This window comes from Salmo trutta, chromosome 37, assembly GCF_901001165.1.
Source record: "Salmo trutta chromosome 37, fSalTru1.1, whole genome shotgun sequence".
NCBI classification, from domain to species: domain Eukaryota; kingdom Metazoa; phylum Chordata; class Actinopteri; order Salmoniformes; family Salmonidae; genus Salmo; species Salmo trutta.
Genome location: NC_042993.1, coordinates 18,327,453 through 18,342,058, shown reverse-complemented (window position 1 = coordinate 18,342,058; position 14,606 = coordinate 18,327,453).

Here is a 14,606-nt window from a genome sequence, read left to right as displayed (position 1 = left end):
CACAGCAGGAGTGAGTGGTGTACAGCAGGAGCGGCGAGCACGGCTCTTTTATCTGCCCAGTGGCCCCCCACAGCCAGCCAATGGGAGTGTGGCTCCAGGCCAAGGCAGTGTGCACAGGCAGGAAGGGCTGATTCACAAGGAGTTAATGAGGTCCAACTCACTTTCCACACAGCCTGATAGACACAGAGGCTTAGCACACAGCTGTTGAACGGCACTTTTTTAACTACTATTGTTAATCGATATTACTGTTTGTATTACCACTTACCAGTAAAGCCTGATGATCTTGGGTTTTGGCAAGCAGCTAACTGACAAACATAATTTCAACCAATGCGGTATAACTGTTTATTACAGACTTATAAACTACTAATTTTATGTTTACAAACTAATTATAAACCTTGTTATAACTCATTTTAGGTATACGTTTTTGGTTGATATTTGATAGTTAAATCAATAAACCAAACTCAAATGTGCGAACGATGTTGACATTTACACCTCCAGGGATAATATTTGAGACTCAACCCATTGTCAACAAGCTAAAACTAGTTCCAAAATACATATGGTTATGCATCCTCTAGGGTCTGTGAGTATGTTAATGCTTAAATACACATTTTTGTCTTTACAGACTGGCCAGATGCCATTCTTACGATAGATCTTAAGCAAGATAAAATCAAATTGTATTTGTCACATGCGCTGAATACAACAGGTGTAGACCTTACAGTGAAATGCTTACTTACAAGCCCTTAACCAACAATGCAGTTTTAATAAAATACCCCCAAAAAGTAATAGATAAGAATAACAAATGTATTAAAGAGCAGCAGTAAATAACAATAGCGGCGCTATATACGGGGGTACCGGTACAGAGTCAATGTGCGGGGGCACCGATGTCAAGGTAATTGAGGTAATATGTACATGTAGCTAGAGTTATTAAAGTGACTATGCATAGATAATAACAGAGAGTAGCAGCAGCGAGGGCAATGCAAATAGTCTGGGTAGCCATTTGATTAGCTGTTCAAGAGTCTTATGGCTTGGGCGTAGAATCTATTTAGGAGCCACTTGGACCTATACTTTGTGTCCCGGTACCACTTGCCGTGTGGTAGCAGAGAGAAGTCTATGACTAAGGCGGCTGGAGTCTTTGACAATTTTTAAGGCCTTCCTCTGACACCGCCTGATATAGAGGTCCTGGATGGCAGGAAGCTTAGCCCCGGTGATGTAATGGGCCGTACGCACTACCCTCTGTTGTGCCTTGCGGTCGGAGGCCGAGCAGTTGCCATACCAGACAGTGATGCAACCAGTCAGGATGCTCCCGATGGTGCAAGCTGTACAACTTTTTGAGGATCTGAGGACCCATGCCAAATCTTTTCAGTCTCCTAAGGGGGAATAGGTTTTGTCGTGTCCTCTTCACGACTGTCGTGGTGTGCTTGGACCATGTTAGTTTGTTGGTGATGTGGACGCCAATACCTTGAATCTCTCAACCTGCTCCACTACAGCACCGTCGATGAGAATGGGGGCGTAGTCGGTCCTCCTTTTCCTGTAGTCCACAATCATCTCCTTTGTCTTGATCACGTAGAGGTTGTTCTCCTGGCACCACACGGTCAGGTCTCTGACCTCCTCCCTATAGGCTTTCTCATCGTTGTCGGTGATCAGTCCTACCACTGTTGTGTCATCAGCAAACTTAATGATGGTGTTGGAGTCGTGCCTGGCCGTGCAGTCATGAGTGAACAGGGAGTACACAGGAGGGGACTGAGCACGCACCCCTAAGGGGCCTGTGTTGAGGATCAGCGGTGCGGACGTGTTGTTACCTACCCTAACCACCTGGGGGCGGCTTGTCAGTAAGTCCAGGATCTAGTTGCAGAGGGAGGTGTTCAGTCCCAGGGTCCTTAGCTTAGTGATGAGCTTTGAGGGTACTATGGTGTTGAACGCTGAGCTGGAGTCAATGAATAGCATTCTCACATAGGTGTTCCTTTTGTCCAGGTGTGAAAGGGCAGTGTGGAGTGCAATAGAGATTGCATCATCTGTGGATCTGTTTGGATGGTATGCAAATTGGAGTGGGTCTAAGGTTTCTGGGATAATGGGCCTTGTGAATGTTGACCTGTTTAAAGGTCTTACTCACATCGGCTGCGGAGAGCGTGACCACACAGTCGTCCAGAACAGCTGATGCTCTCATGCATGTTCATTGTTACTTGCCTCGAAGCGAGCGTAGAAGTTATTTAGCTCGTCTGGTAAGCTCGTGTCACTGGGCAGCTCTCGGCTGTGCTTCCCTTCGTAGTCTGTAGTAGTTTGCGGGCCCTGCCACATCCGATCGGAGCCAGTGTAGTATGATTCGATCTTAGTCCTGTATTGACGCTTTGCCTGTTTGATGGTTCGTCGGAGGGCATAGCGGGATTTCTTATAAGCTTCCGGGCTAGAGTCCCGCTCCTTGAAAGTGGCAACTCTACCCTTTATCTCAGAGCGAATGTTGCCTGATAAAATGATACATCTCAATTCTCATCTGCATAACCAGGATGTTGTTTTATCTACATCCTCTTATGGGGCCTGGATGATTGCTCTATTCTTATGCTGCATTCATAACCAAGTGGCAAGGTGGTAATTACCAATTGTGAAGTTGTAAATATGAGTTAGATGCATTCACCCCCCCTTGAACTTGAGAAACATTGTTTGGCTAATGGCAAAAAAGCTGCATCAACCATAAACTACAAGTACAGCTAGTGCTCACAAACAAATTATAGTGTTCACCAACCATATTAATAGATTGCTTTTTAAAAATAATGTTTTGTTTAATTTAACTCCCGAAAATGCTGTTGTAGAGGTCATTTCCTTAGTGGGTTATGTCAGAGTTCAGCATGGGAGAAGTCGGAGCTCAGGGATAATAGAACAGTTTCCTAGTAATTACCTGTTGGAGGGGAGGTCAAGTGGATTTTTCTTTACAGTTGTATGCTTGTATTTACGACCTTACAAGATGTTATTAACGCAGAATTAGGTCTGTATCGAGTAAACTGTCCCAAGTTTTGTGCCAACATCCATGATGCTTTTGAATGAAAATTGATTGTTGGGACATGTGAACAATCCTTAAAATGTGAAATGTGTTAGTTCATGACGTTTGTCCCTTAAAGGGGCAATCCATTTTTGGACTTATAAATGAATGATATGTAGCTTCCCACTGAGTCTTGAAGAATATAGCTTATAAATGCCTCATAAGCGTAGTTCAACTGCCGTACCCCATCAGAACCCAAAATATAAGCTTGTTTTACTCCAATGTTTGTAAACAAAGAAAATGTAAACAAACTACATGGCCTTAAAACATGATTAAAACTATAATGTTGATATCATGGATGGTCAGTCCTTGCATCCATATCTCTGTCTATGAATTTGAGAGTGGTTACTCCAGCCCAATCCCACAGCTTTTTACTGAAACAGTGCGGGGAATATGCTTTGCTATTGTTTCAACGGATGATTTCCCACTTAAGTAGAGTATTTGATTCGCTATTCGTAGTGGTTGTCTTCCATCTAGTGGGAAAACAGGGTGAAGTATAACCCAATGTACAGTTGAACATTTCAAGCAGACATTTATGACAGCTAGATGAAAATATATAACTAAACTCATGGTAAGTTGCAGTGGAATTGTAATGCCATCTATAATAATTAGCATTTGCAGTAGTTTTCAAAAGAAACAGAATGATTTGCAAATAGAATACAGTGATTTAAATGCATTTGGAATTACCTTGATTAGGACTCAAGGTAATTGAGTAATGAGGAAAAAGGTCAAACTTCTCTACCAAGACAATACCAGCGCAGCTTAAATTAATAACAATGTATTAATGTTTTATTCTAATTACAATAAACAGAACATATCAGTCCCTTATTTGTACAAAAATACCTGAAAAGGTTACAATGAAGATATATAAGCCATTCAGCTATTTACAAATCGAAGCAAAGCACAGTATGAATACAGGATCTTTCTCTTAAAAAGAGATACAGGTTCTTGTTTTTTGCAATCCCTGAAATACATAATCATTTATATTTATATAGATCTATATACACTGCTCAATAAAATAAAGGGAACACTTAAACAACACAATGTAACTCCAAGTCAATCACACTTCTGTGAAATCAAACTGTCCACTTAGGAAGCAACACTGATTGACAATACATTTCACATGCTGTTGTGCAAATGGAATAGACAACAGGTGGAAATTATAGGCAATTAGCAAGACACCCCCAATAAAGGAGTGGTTCTCAGGTGGGGACCACAGACCACTTCTCAGTTCCTATGCATCCTGGCTGATGTTTTGGTCACTTTTGAATGCTGGCAGTGCTTTCAATCTAGTGGTAGCATGAGACGGAGTCTACAACCCACACAAGTGGCTCAGGTAGTGCAGCTCATCTAGGATGGCACATCAATGTGAGCTGTGGCAAGAAGGTTTGCTGTGTCTGTCAGCGTAGTGTCCAGAGCATGGAGGCGCTACCAGGAGACAGGCCGGTACATCAGGAGACGTGGAGGAGGCTGTAGGAGGGCAACAACCCAGCAGCAGGACCGCTACCTCCGCCTTTGTGCAAGGAGGAGCAGGAGAAGCACTGCCAGAGCCCTGCAAAATGACCTCCAGCAGGCCACAAATGTGCATGTGTCTGCTCAAACGGTCAGAAACAGACTCCATGAGGGTGGTATGAGGGCCCGACGTCCACAGGTGGGGGTTGTGCTTACAGCCCAACACCGTACAGGACGTTTGGCATTTGCCAGAGAACACCAAGATTGGCAAATTCGCCACTGGCGCCCTGTACTCTTCACAGATAAAAGCAGGTTCACACTGAGCACGTGACAGATGTGACAGAGTCTGGAGACGCTGTGGAGAACGTTCTGCTGCCTGCAACATCCTCCAGCATGACCGGTTTGGCGGTGGGCCAGTCATGGTGTGGGGTGGCATTTCTTTGGGGGGCCGCACAGCCCTCCATGTGCTCGCCAGAGGTAGCCTGACTGCCATTAGGTACCGAGATGAGATCCTCAGACCCCTTGTGAGACCATATGCTGGTGCGGTTGGCCCTGGGTTCCTCCTAATGCAAGACAATGCTAGACCTCATGTGGCTGGAGTGTGTCAGCAGTTCCTGCAAGAGGAAGGCATGGATGCTATAGACTTGCCCGCCCGTTCCCCAGACCTGAATCCAATTGAGCACATCTGGGACATCATGTCTCGCTCCATCCACCAACGCCACGTTGCACCACAGACTGTCCAGGAGTTGGCGGATGCTTTAGTCCAGGTCTGGGAGGAGATCCCTCAGGAGACCATCCGCCACCTCATCAGGAGCATGCCCAGGCGTTGTAGGGAGGTCATACAGGCACGTGGAGGCCACACACACTACTGAGCCTCATTTTGACTTGTTTTAAGGACATTCCATCAAAGTTGGATCAGCCTGTAGTGTGGTTTTCCACTTTAATTTTGAGTGTGACTCCAAATCCAGACCTCCAAATGGGTTGATAAATTGGATTTCCATTGATTATTTTTGTGTGATTTTGTTGTCAGCACATTCAACTATGTAAAGAAAAAAGTATTTAAAAAGATTATTTCTTTCATTCAGATCTAGGATTTGTTGTTTAAGTGTTCCCTTTATTTTTTTGAGCAGTATATATTTGCTTTACTCCTTTGTACAGTCACTGTATCTTGCATTGTGACAATATATGCAAAGCACAAGAGTCATTATCGATCACTGGGAAAGGTTCCCATGAACGGTCCAAAGTCAGCTCTAGTTTTGTGCAGAGAAAAAGGTCATCAGAGGCACCTGCTGCGTTTTAGGCTTCTTGAGACAAACAGACTTACACAAGAGAAAAGAGGACACCTTACATCAACTGTGCTGTACTACTGTTTGGGAGAAACTACTGGTATTCTGAAAGAATATCATAAAGGCCAAACTACTTACTAAAGAAAAAATTATTTGGTGAAATACTATTAACCCCAAGTTGATCAACAGAACTCCACAACGTCGCACATACAAAATCTCACTGGTCTGACGATATGACCAGTTTTCAACAGGCTCCATGTCAACCCTGAGCAACCCAGTTACATTCATTTCTCTGAAATATTAAAAAAGTACATTTTACTTAATTCACTTTCATCAGTTCACTACTTTGCAGGTGATTCAATGTCACTAGTAACATTCTACTAGTTCATGGCAAGCCACTATGTGAGAGAACTCGCCTCTGAATACAAAAAACACCTATCTATCTGTATCTAACAGGCCTAAACAGTTAGTGTTGAGAAGTCAGTGATGTCTGAGTAGCTTAAGATGACTTGCAGGAACTATGAAAAGATGTACACTGTATGCCCAAGCCAACTCCAGTTCCATACCAGCAACATTTCAATATTACAGACATTTGTGAAGAGGTTTTTACATGACAAACATTTAAGAAATAAACTCGATATGTACATTAAACCAAATGATAAAAATCACTAAAATAAATACAGTTTCTTCATGGCCAAGGTTTATAAGCCCTTCCTGCACAGGCAGGAAGGGCTGATTCACAAGGAGTTCATGAGATCCTACTCACTTTCCACACAGCCTGATAGACACAGAGGCTTACCTGTTGAACGGCACTGTTATAACTACTATAGTTAATCAATATTACTGTTAATCGTTTACCACTTACCAGTAAAGTCTGATAAACTTGGGTTTTGGCAAACAGCTTACTGACAAACATAATTTCAGCCAATGTGGTATAACTGTTTAGTACAGACTTATAAACTACTAATTTTAAAGTTTACAAACTACTTATAAACCTTTATGACTCAATTTAGGTATACATTTTTGGTTGATATTTGACAGTTAAATCAATAAACCAAACTCATGTGCGAACGATGTTGACATTTACACCTCCAGGGATAATATTTGAGACTCAACCCATTGTCAACAAGCTAAAACTAGTTCCAAAATACATATGGTTATGCATGCTCTAGGGTCTGTGAGTATGTTAATGCTTAAATACACATTTTTGTCTTTACAGACTGGCCAGATGCCATTCTTACGATAGATCTTAAGCAAGATAAAATCAAATTGTATTTGTCACATGCGCTGAATACAACAGGTGTAGACCTTTCAGTGAAATGCTTACTTACAAGCCCTTAACCAACAATGCAGTTTTAATAAAATACCCCCAAAAAGTAATAGATAAGAATAACAAATGTATTAAAGAGCAGCAGTAAATAACAATAGCGGCGCTATATACGGGGGTACCGGTACAGAGTCAATGTGCGGGGACCGATGTCAAGGTAATTGAGGTAATATGTACATGTAGCTAGAGTTATTAAAGTGACTATGCATAGATAATAACAGAGAGTAGCAGCAGCGAGGGCAATGCAAATAGTCTGGGTAGCCATTTGATTAGCTGTTCAAGAGTCTTATGGCTTGGGCGTAGAATCTATTTAGGAGCCACTTGGACCTATACTTTGTGCCCCGGTACCACTTGCCGTGCGGTAGCAGAGAGAAGTCTATGACTAAGGCGGCTGGAGTCTTTGACAATTTTTAAGGCCTTCCTCTGACACCGCCTGATATAGAGGTCCTGGATGGCAGGAAGCTTAGCCCCGGTGATGTAATGGGCCGTACGCACTACCCTCTGTTGTGCCTTGCGGTCGGAGGCCGAGCAGTTGCCATACCAGACAGTGATGCAACCAGTCAGGATGCTCCCGATGGTGCAAGCTGTACAACTTTTTGAGGATCTGAGGACCCATGCCAAATCTTTTCAGTCTCCTAAGGGGGAATAGGTTTTGTCGTGTCCTCTTCACGACTGTCGTGGTGTGCTTGGACCATGTTAGTTTGTTGGTGATGTGGACGCCAATACCTTGAATCTCTCAACCTGCTCCACTACAGCACCGTCGATGAGAATGGGGGCGTAGTCGGTCCTCCTTTTCCTGTAGTCCACAATCATCTCCTTTGTCTTGATCACGTAGAGGTTGTTCTCCTGGCACCACACGGTCAGGTCTCTGACCTCCTCCCTATAGGCTTTCTCATCGTTGTCGGTGATCAGTCCTACCACTGTTGTGTCATCAGCAAACTTAATGATGGTGTTGGAGTCGTGCCTGGCCGTGCAGTCATGAGTGAACAGGGAGTACACAGGAGGGGACTGAGCACGCACCCCTAAGGGGCCTGTGTTGAGGATCAGCGGTGCGGACGTGTTGTTACCTACCCTAACCACCTGGGGGCGGCTTGTCAGTAAGTCCAGGATCTAGTTGCAGAGGGAGGTGTTCAGTCCCAGGGTCCTTAGCTTAGTGATGAGCTTTGAGGGTACTATGGTGTTGAACGCTGAGCTGGAGTCAATGAATAGCATTCTCACATAGGTGTTCCTTTTGTCCAGGTGTGAAAGGGCAGTGTGGAGTGCAATAGAGATTGCATCATCTGTGGATCTGTTTGGATGGTATGCAAATTGGAGTGGGTCTAAGGTTTCTGGGATAATGGGCCTTGTGAATGTTGACCTGTTTAAAGGTCTTACTCACATCGGCTGCGGAGAGCGTGACCACACAGTCGTCCAGAACAGCTGATGCTCTCATGCATGTTCATTGTTACTTGCCTCGAAGCGAGCGTAGAAGTTATTTAGCTCGTCTGGTAAGCTCGTGTCACTGGGCAGCTCTCGGCTGTGCTTCCCTTCGTAGTCTGTAGTAGTTTGCGGGCCCTGCCACATCCGATCGGAGCCAGTGTAGTATGATTCGATCTTAGTCCTGTATTGACGCTTTGCCTGTTTGATGGTTCGTCGGAGGGCATAGCGGGATTTCTTATAAGCTTCCGGGCTAGAGTCCCGCTCCTTGAAAGTGGCAACTCTACCCTTTATCTCAGAGCGAATGTTGCCTGATAAAATGATACATCTCAATTCTCATCTGCATAACCAGGATGTTGTTTTATCTACATCCTCTTATGGGGCCTGGATGATTGCTCTATTCTTATGCTGCATTCATAACCAAGTGGCAAGGTGGTAATTACCAATTGTGAAGTTGTAAATATGAGTTAGATGCATTCACCCCCCCTTGAACTTGAGAAACATTGTTTGGCTAATGGCAAAAAAGCTGCATCAACCATAAACTACAAGTACAGCTAGTGCTCACAAACAAATTATAGTGTTCACCAACCATATTAATAGATTGCTTTTTAAAAATAATGTTTTGTTTAATTTAACTCCCGAAAATGCTGTTGTAGAGGTCATTTCCTTAGTGGGTTATGTCAGAGTTCAGCATGGGAGAAGTCGGAGCTCAGGGATAATAGAACAGTTTCCTAGTAATTACCTGTTGGAGGGGAGGTCAAGTGGATTTTTCTTTACAGTTGTATGCTTGTATTTACGACCTTACAAGATGTTATTAACGCAGAATTAGGTCTGTATCGAGTAAACTGTCCCAAGTTTTGTGCCAACATCCATGATGCTTTTGAATGAAAATTGATTGTTGGGACATGTGAACAATCCTTAAAATGTGAAATGTGTTAGTTCATGACGTTTGTCCCTTAAAGGGGCAATCCATTTTTGGACTTATAAATGAATGATATGTAGCTTCCCACTGAGTCTTGAAGAATATAGCTTATAAATGCCTCATAAGCGTAGTTCAACTGCCGTACCCCATCAGAACCCAAAATATAAGCTTGTTTTACTCCAATGTTTGTAAACAAAGAAAATGTAAACAAACTACATGGCCTTAAAACATGATTAAAACTATAATGTTGATATCATGGATGGTCAGTCCTTGCATCCATATCTCTGTCTATGAATTTGAGAGTGGTTACTCCAGCCCAATCCCACAGCTTTTTACTGAAACAGTGCGGGGAATATGCTTTGCTATTGTTTCAACGGATGATTTCCCACTTAAGTAGAGTATTTGATTCGCTATTCGTAGTGGTTGTCTTCCATCTAGTGGGAAAACAGGGTGAAGTATAACCCAATGTACAGTTGAACATTTCAAGCAGACATTTATGACAGCTAGATGAAAATATATAACTAAACTCATGGTAAGTTGCAGTGGAATTGTAATGCCATCTATAATAATTAGCATTTGCAGTAGTTTTCAAAAGAAACAGAATGATTTGCAAATAGAATACAGTGATTTAAATGCATTTGGAATTACCTTGATTAGGACTCAAGGTAATTGAGTAATGAGGAAAAAGGTCAAACTTCTCTACCAAGACAATACCAGCGCAGCTTAAATTAATAACAATGTATTAATGTTTTATTCTAATTACAATAAACAGAACATATCAGTCCCTTATTTGTACAAAAATACCTGAAAAGGTTACAATGAAGATATATAAGCCATTCAGCTATTTACAAATCGAAGCAAAGCACAGTATGAATACAGGATCTTTCTCTTAAAAAGAGATACAGGTTCTTGTTTTTTGCAATCCCTGAAATACATAATCGTTTATATTTATATAGATCTATATACACTGCTCAATAAAATAAAGGGAACACTTAAACAACACAATGTAACTCCAAGTCAATCACACTTCTGTGAAATCAAACTGTCCACTTAGGAAGCAACACTGATTGACAATACATTTCACATGCTGTTGTGCAAATGGAATAGACAACAGGTGGAAATTATAGGCAATTAGCAAGACACCCCCAATAAAGGAGTGGTTCTCAGGTGGGGACCACAGACCACTTCTCAGTTCCTATGCATCCTGGCTGATGTTTTGGTCACTTTTGAATGCTGGCAGTGCTTTCAATCTAGTGGTAGCATGAGACAGAGTCTACAACCCACACAAGTGGCTCAGGTAGTGCAGCTCATCTAGGATGGCACATCAATGTGAGCTGTGGCAAGAAGGTTTGCTGTGTCTGTCAGCGTAGTGTCCAGAGCATGGAGGCGCTACCAGGAGACAGGCCGGTACATCAGGAGACGTGGAGGAGGCTGTAGGAGGGCAACAACCCAGCAGCAGGACCGCTACCTCCGCCTTTGTGCAAGGAGGAGCAGGAGAAGCACTGCCAGAGCCCTGCAAAATGACCTCCAGCAGGCCACAAATGTGCATGTGTCTGCTCAAACGGTCAGAAACAGACTCCATGAGGGTGGTATGAGGGCCCGACGTCCACAGGTGGGGGTTGTGCTTACAGCCCAACACCGTACAGGACGTTTGGCATTTGCCAGAGAACACCAAGATTGGCAAATTCGCCACTGGCGCCCTGTACTCTTCACAGATAAAAGCAGGTTCACACTGAGCACGTGACAGATGTGACAGAGTCTGGAGACGCTGTGGAGAACGTTCTGCTGCCTGCAACATCCTCCAGCATGACCGGTTTGGCGGTGGGCCAGTCATGGTGTGGGGTGGCATTTCTTTGGGGGGCCGCACAGCCCTCCATGTGCTCGCCAGAGGTAGCCTGACTGCCATTAGGTACCGAGATGAGATCCTCAGACCCCTTGTGAGACCATATGCTGGTGCGGTTGGCCCTGGGTTCCTCCTAATGCAAGACAATGCTAGACCTCATGTGGCTGGAGTGTGTCAGCAGTTCCTGCAAGAGGAAGGCATGGATGCTATAGACTTGCCCGCCCGTTCCCCAGACCTGAATCCAATTGAGCACATCTGGGACATCATGTCTCGCTCCATCCACCAACGCCACGTTGCACCACAGACTGTCCAGGAGTTGGCGGATGCTTTAGTCCAGGTCTGGGAGGAGATCCCTCAGGAGACCATCCGCCACCTCATCAGGAGCATGCCCAGGCGTTGTAGGGAGGTCATACAGGCACGTGGAGGCCACACACACTACTGAGCCTCATTTTGACTTGTTTTAAGGACATTCCATCAAAGTTGGATCAGCCTGTAGTGTGGTTTTCCACTTTAATTTTGAGTGTGACTCCAAATCCAGACCTCCAAATGGGTTGATAAATTGGATTTCCATTGATTATTTTTGTGTGATTTTGTTGTCAGCACATTCAACTATGTAAAGAAAAAAGTATTTAAAAAGATTATTTCTTTCATTCAGATCTAGGATTTGTTGTTTAAGTGTTCCCTTTATTTTTTTGAGCAGTATATATTTGCTTTACTCCTTTGTACAGTCACTGTATCTTGCATTGTGACAATATATGCAAAGCACAAGAGTCATTATCGATCACTGGGAAAGGTTCCCATGAACGGTCCAAAGTCAGCTCTAGTTTTGTGCAGAGAAAAAGGTCATCAGAGGCACCTGCTGCGTTTTAGGCTTCTTGAGACAAACAGACTTACACAAGAGAAAAGAGGACACCTTACATCAACTGTGCTGTACTACTGTTTGGGAGAAACTACTGGTATTCTGAAAGAATATCATAAAGGCCAAACTACTTACTAAAGAAAAAATTATTTGGTGAAATACTATTAACCCCAAGTTGATCAACAGAACTCCACAACGTCGCACATACAAAATCTCACTGGTCTGACGATATGACCAGTTTTCAACAGGCTCCATGTCAACCCTGAGCAACCCAGTTACATTCATTTCTCTGAAATATTAAAAAAGTACATTTTACTTAATTCACTTTCATCAGTTCACTACTTTGCAGGTGATTCAATGTCACTAGTAACATTCTACTAGTTCATGGCAAGCCACTATGTGAGAGAACTCGCCTCTGAATACAAAAAACACCTATCTATCTGTATCTAACAGGCCTAAACAGTTAGTGTTGAGAAGTCAGTGATGTCTGAGTAGCTTAAGATGACTTGCAGGAACTATGAAAAGATGTACACTGTATGCCCAAGCCAACTCCAGTTCCATACCAGCAACATTTCAATATTACAGACATTTGTGAAGAGGTTTTTACATGACAAACATTTAAGAAATAAACTCGATATGTACATTAAACCAAATGATAAAAATCACTAAAATAAATACAGTTTCTTCATGGCCAAGGTTTATAAGCCCTTCCTGCACAGGCAGGAAGGGCTGATTCACAAGGAGTTCATGAGATCCTACTCACTTTCCACACAGCCTGATAGACACAGAGGCTTACCTGTTGAACGGCACTGTTATAACTACTATAGTTAATCAATATTACTGTTAATCGTTTACCACTTACCAGTAAAGTCTGATAAACTTGGGTTTTGGCAAACAGCTTACTGACAAACATAATTTCAGCCAATGTGGTATAACTGTTTAGTACAGACTTATAAACTACTAATTTTAAAGTTTACAAACTACTTATAAACCTTTATGACTCAATTTAGGTATACATTTTTGGTTGATATTTGACAGTTAAATCAATAAACCAAACTCATGTGCGAACGATGTTGACATTTACACCTCCAGGGATAATATTTGAGACTCAACCCATTGTCAACAAGCTAAAACTAGTTCCAAAATACATATGGTTATGCATGCTCTAGGGTCTGTGAGTATGTTAATGCTTAAATACACATTTTTGTCTTTACAGACTGGCCAGATGCCATTCTTACGATAGATCTTAAGCAAGATAAAATCAAATTGTATTTGTCACATGCGCTGAATACAACAGGTGTAGACCTTTCAGTGAAATGCTTACTTACAAGCCCTTAACCAACAATGCAGTTTTAATAAAATACCCCCAAAAAGTAATAGATAAGAATAACAAATGTATTAAAGAGCAGCAGTAAATAACAATAGCGGCGCTATATACGGGGGTACCGGTACAGAGTCAATGTGCGGGGCACCGATGTCAAGGTAATTGAGGTAATATGTACATGTAGCTAGAGTTATTAAAGTGACTATGCATAGATAATAACAGAGAGTAGCAGCAGCGAGGGCAATGCAAATAGTCTGGGTAGCCATTTGATTAGCTGTTCAAGAGTCTTATGGCTTGGGCGTAGAATCTATTTAGGAGCCACTTGGACCTATACTTTGTGCCCCGGTACCACTTGCCGTGCGGTAGCAGAGAGAAGTCTATGACTAAGGCGGCTGGAGTCTTTGACAATTTTTAAGGCCTTCCTCTGACACCGCCTGATATAGAGGTCCTGGATGGCAGGAAGCTTAGCCCCGGTGATGTAATGGGCCGTACGCACTACCCTCTGTTGTGCCTTGCGGTCGGAGGCCGAGCAGTTGCCATACCAGACAGTGATGCAACCAGTCAGGATGCTCCCGATGGTGCAAGCTGTACAACTTTTTGAGGATCTGAGGACCCATGCCAAATCTTTTCAGTCTCCTAAGGGGGAATAGGTTTTGTCGTGTCCTCTTCACGACTGTCGTGGTGTGCTTGGACCATGTTAGTTTGTTGGTGATGTGGACGCCAATACCTTGAATCTCTCAACCTGCTCCACTACAGCACCGTCGATGAGAATGGGGGCGTAGTCGGTCCTCCTTTTCCTGTAGTCCACAATCATCTCCTTTGTCTTGATCACGTAGAGGTTGTTCTCCTGGCACCACACGGTCAGGTCTCTGACCTCCTCCCTATAGGCTTTCTCATCGTTGTCGGTGATCAGTCCTACCACTGTTGTGTCATCAGCAAACTTAATGATGGTGTTGGAGTCGTGCCTGGCCGTGCAGTCATGAGTGAACAGGGAGTACACAGGAGGGGACTGAGCACGCACCCCTAAGGGGCCTGTGTTGAGGATCAGCGGTGCGGACGTGTTGTTACCTACCCTAACCACCTGGGGGCGGCTTGTCAGTAAGTCCAGGATCTAGTTGCAGAGGGAGGTGTTCAGTCCCAGGGTCC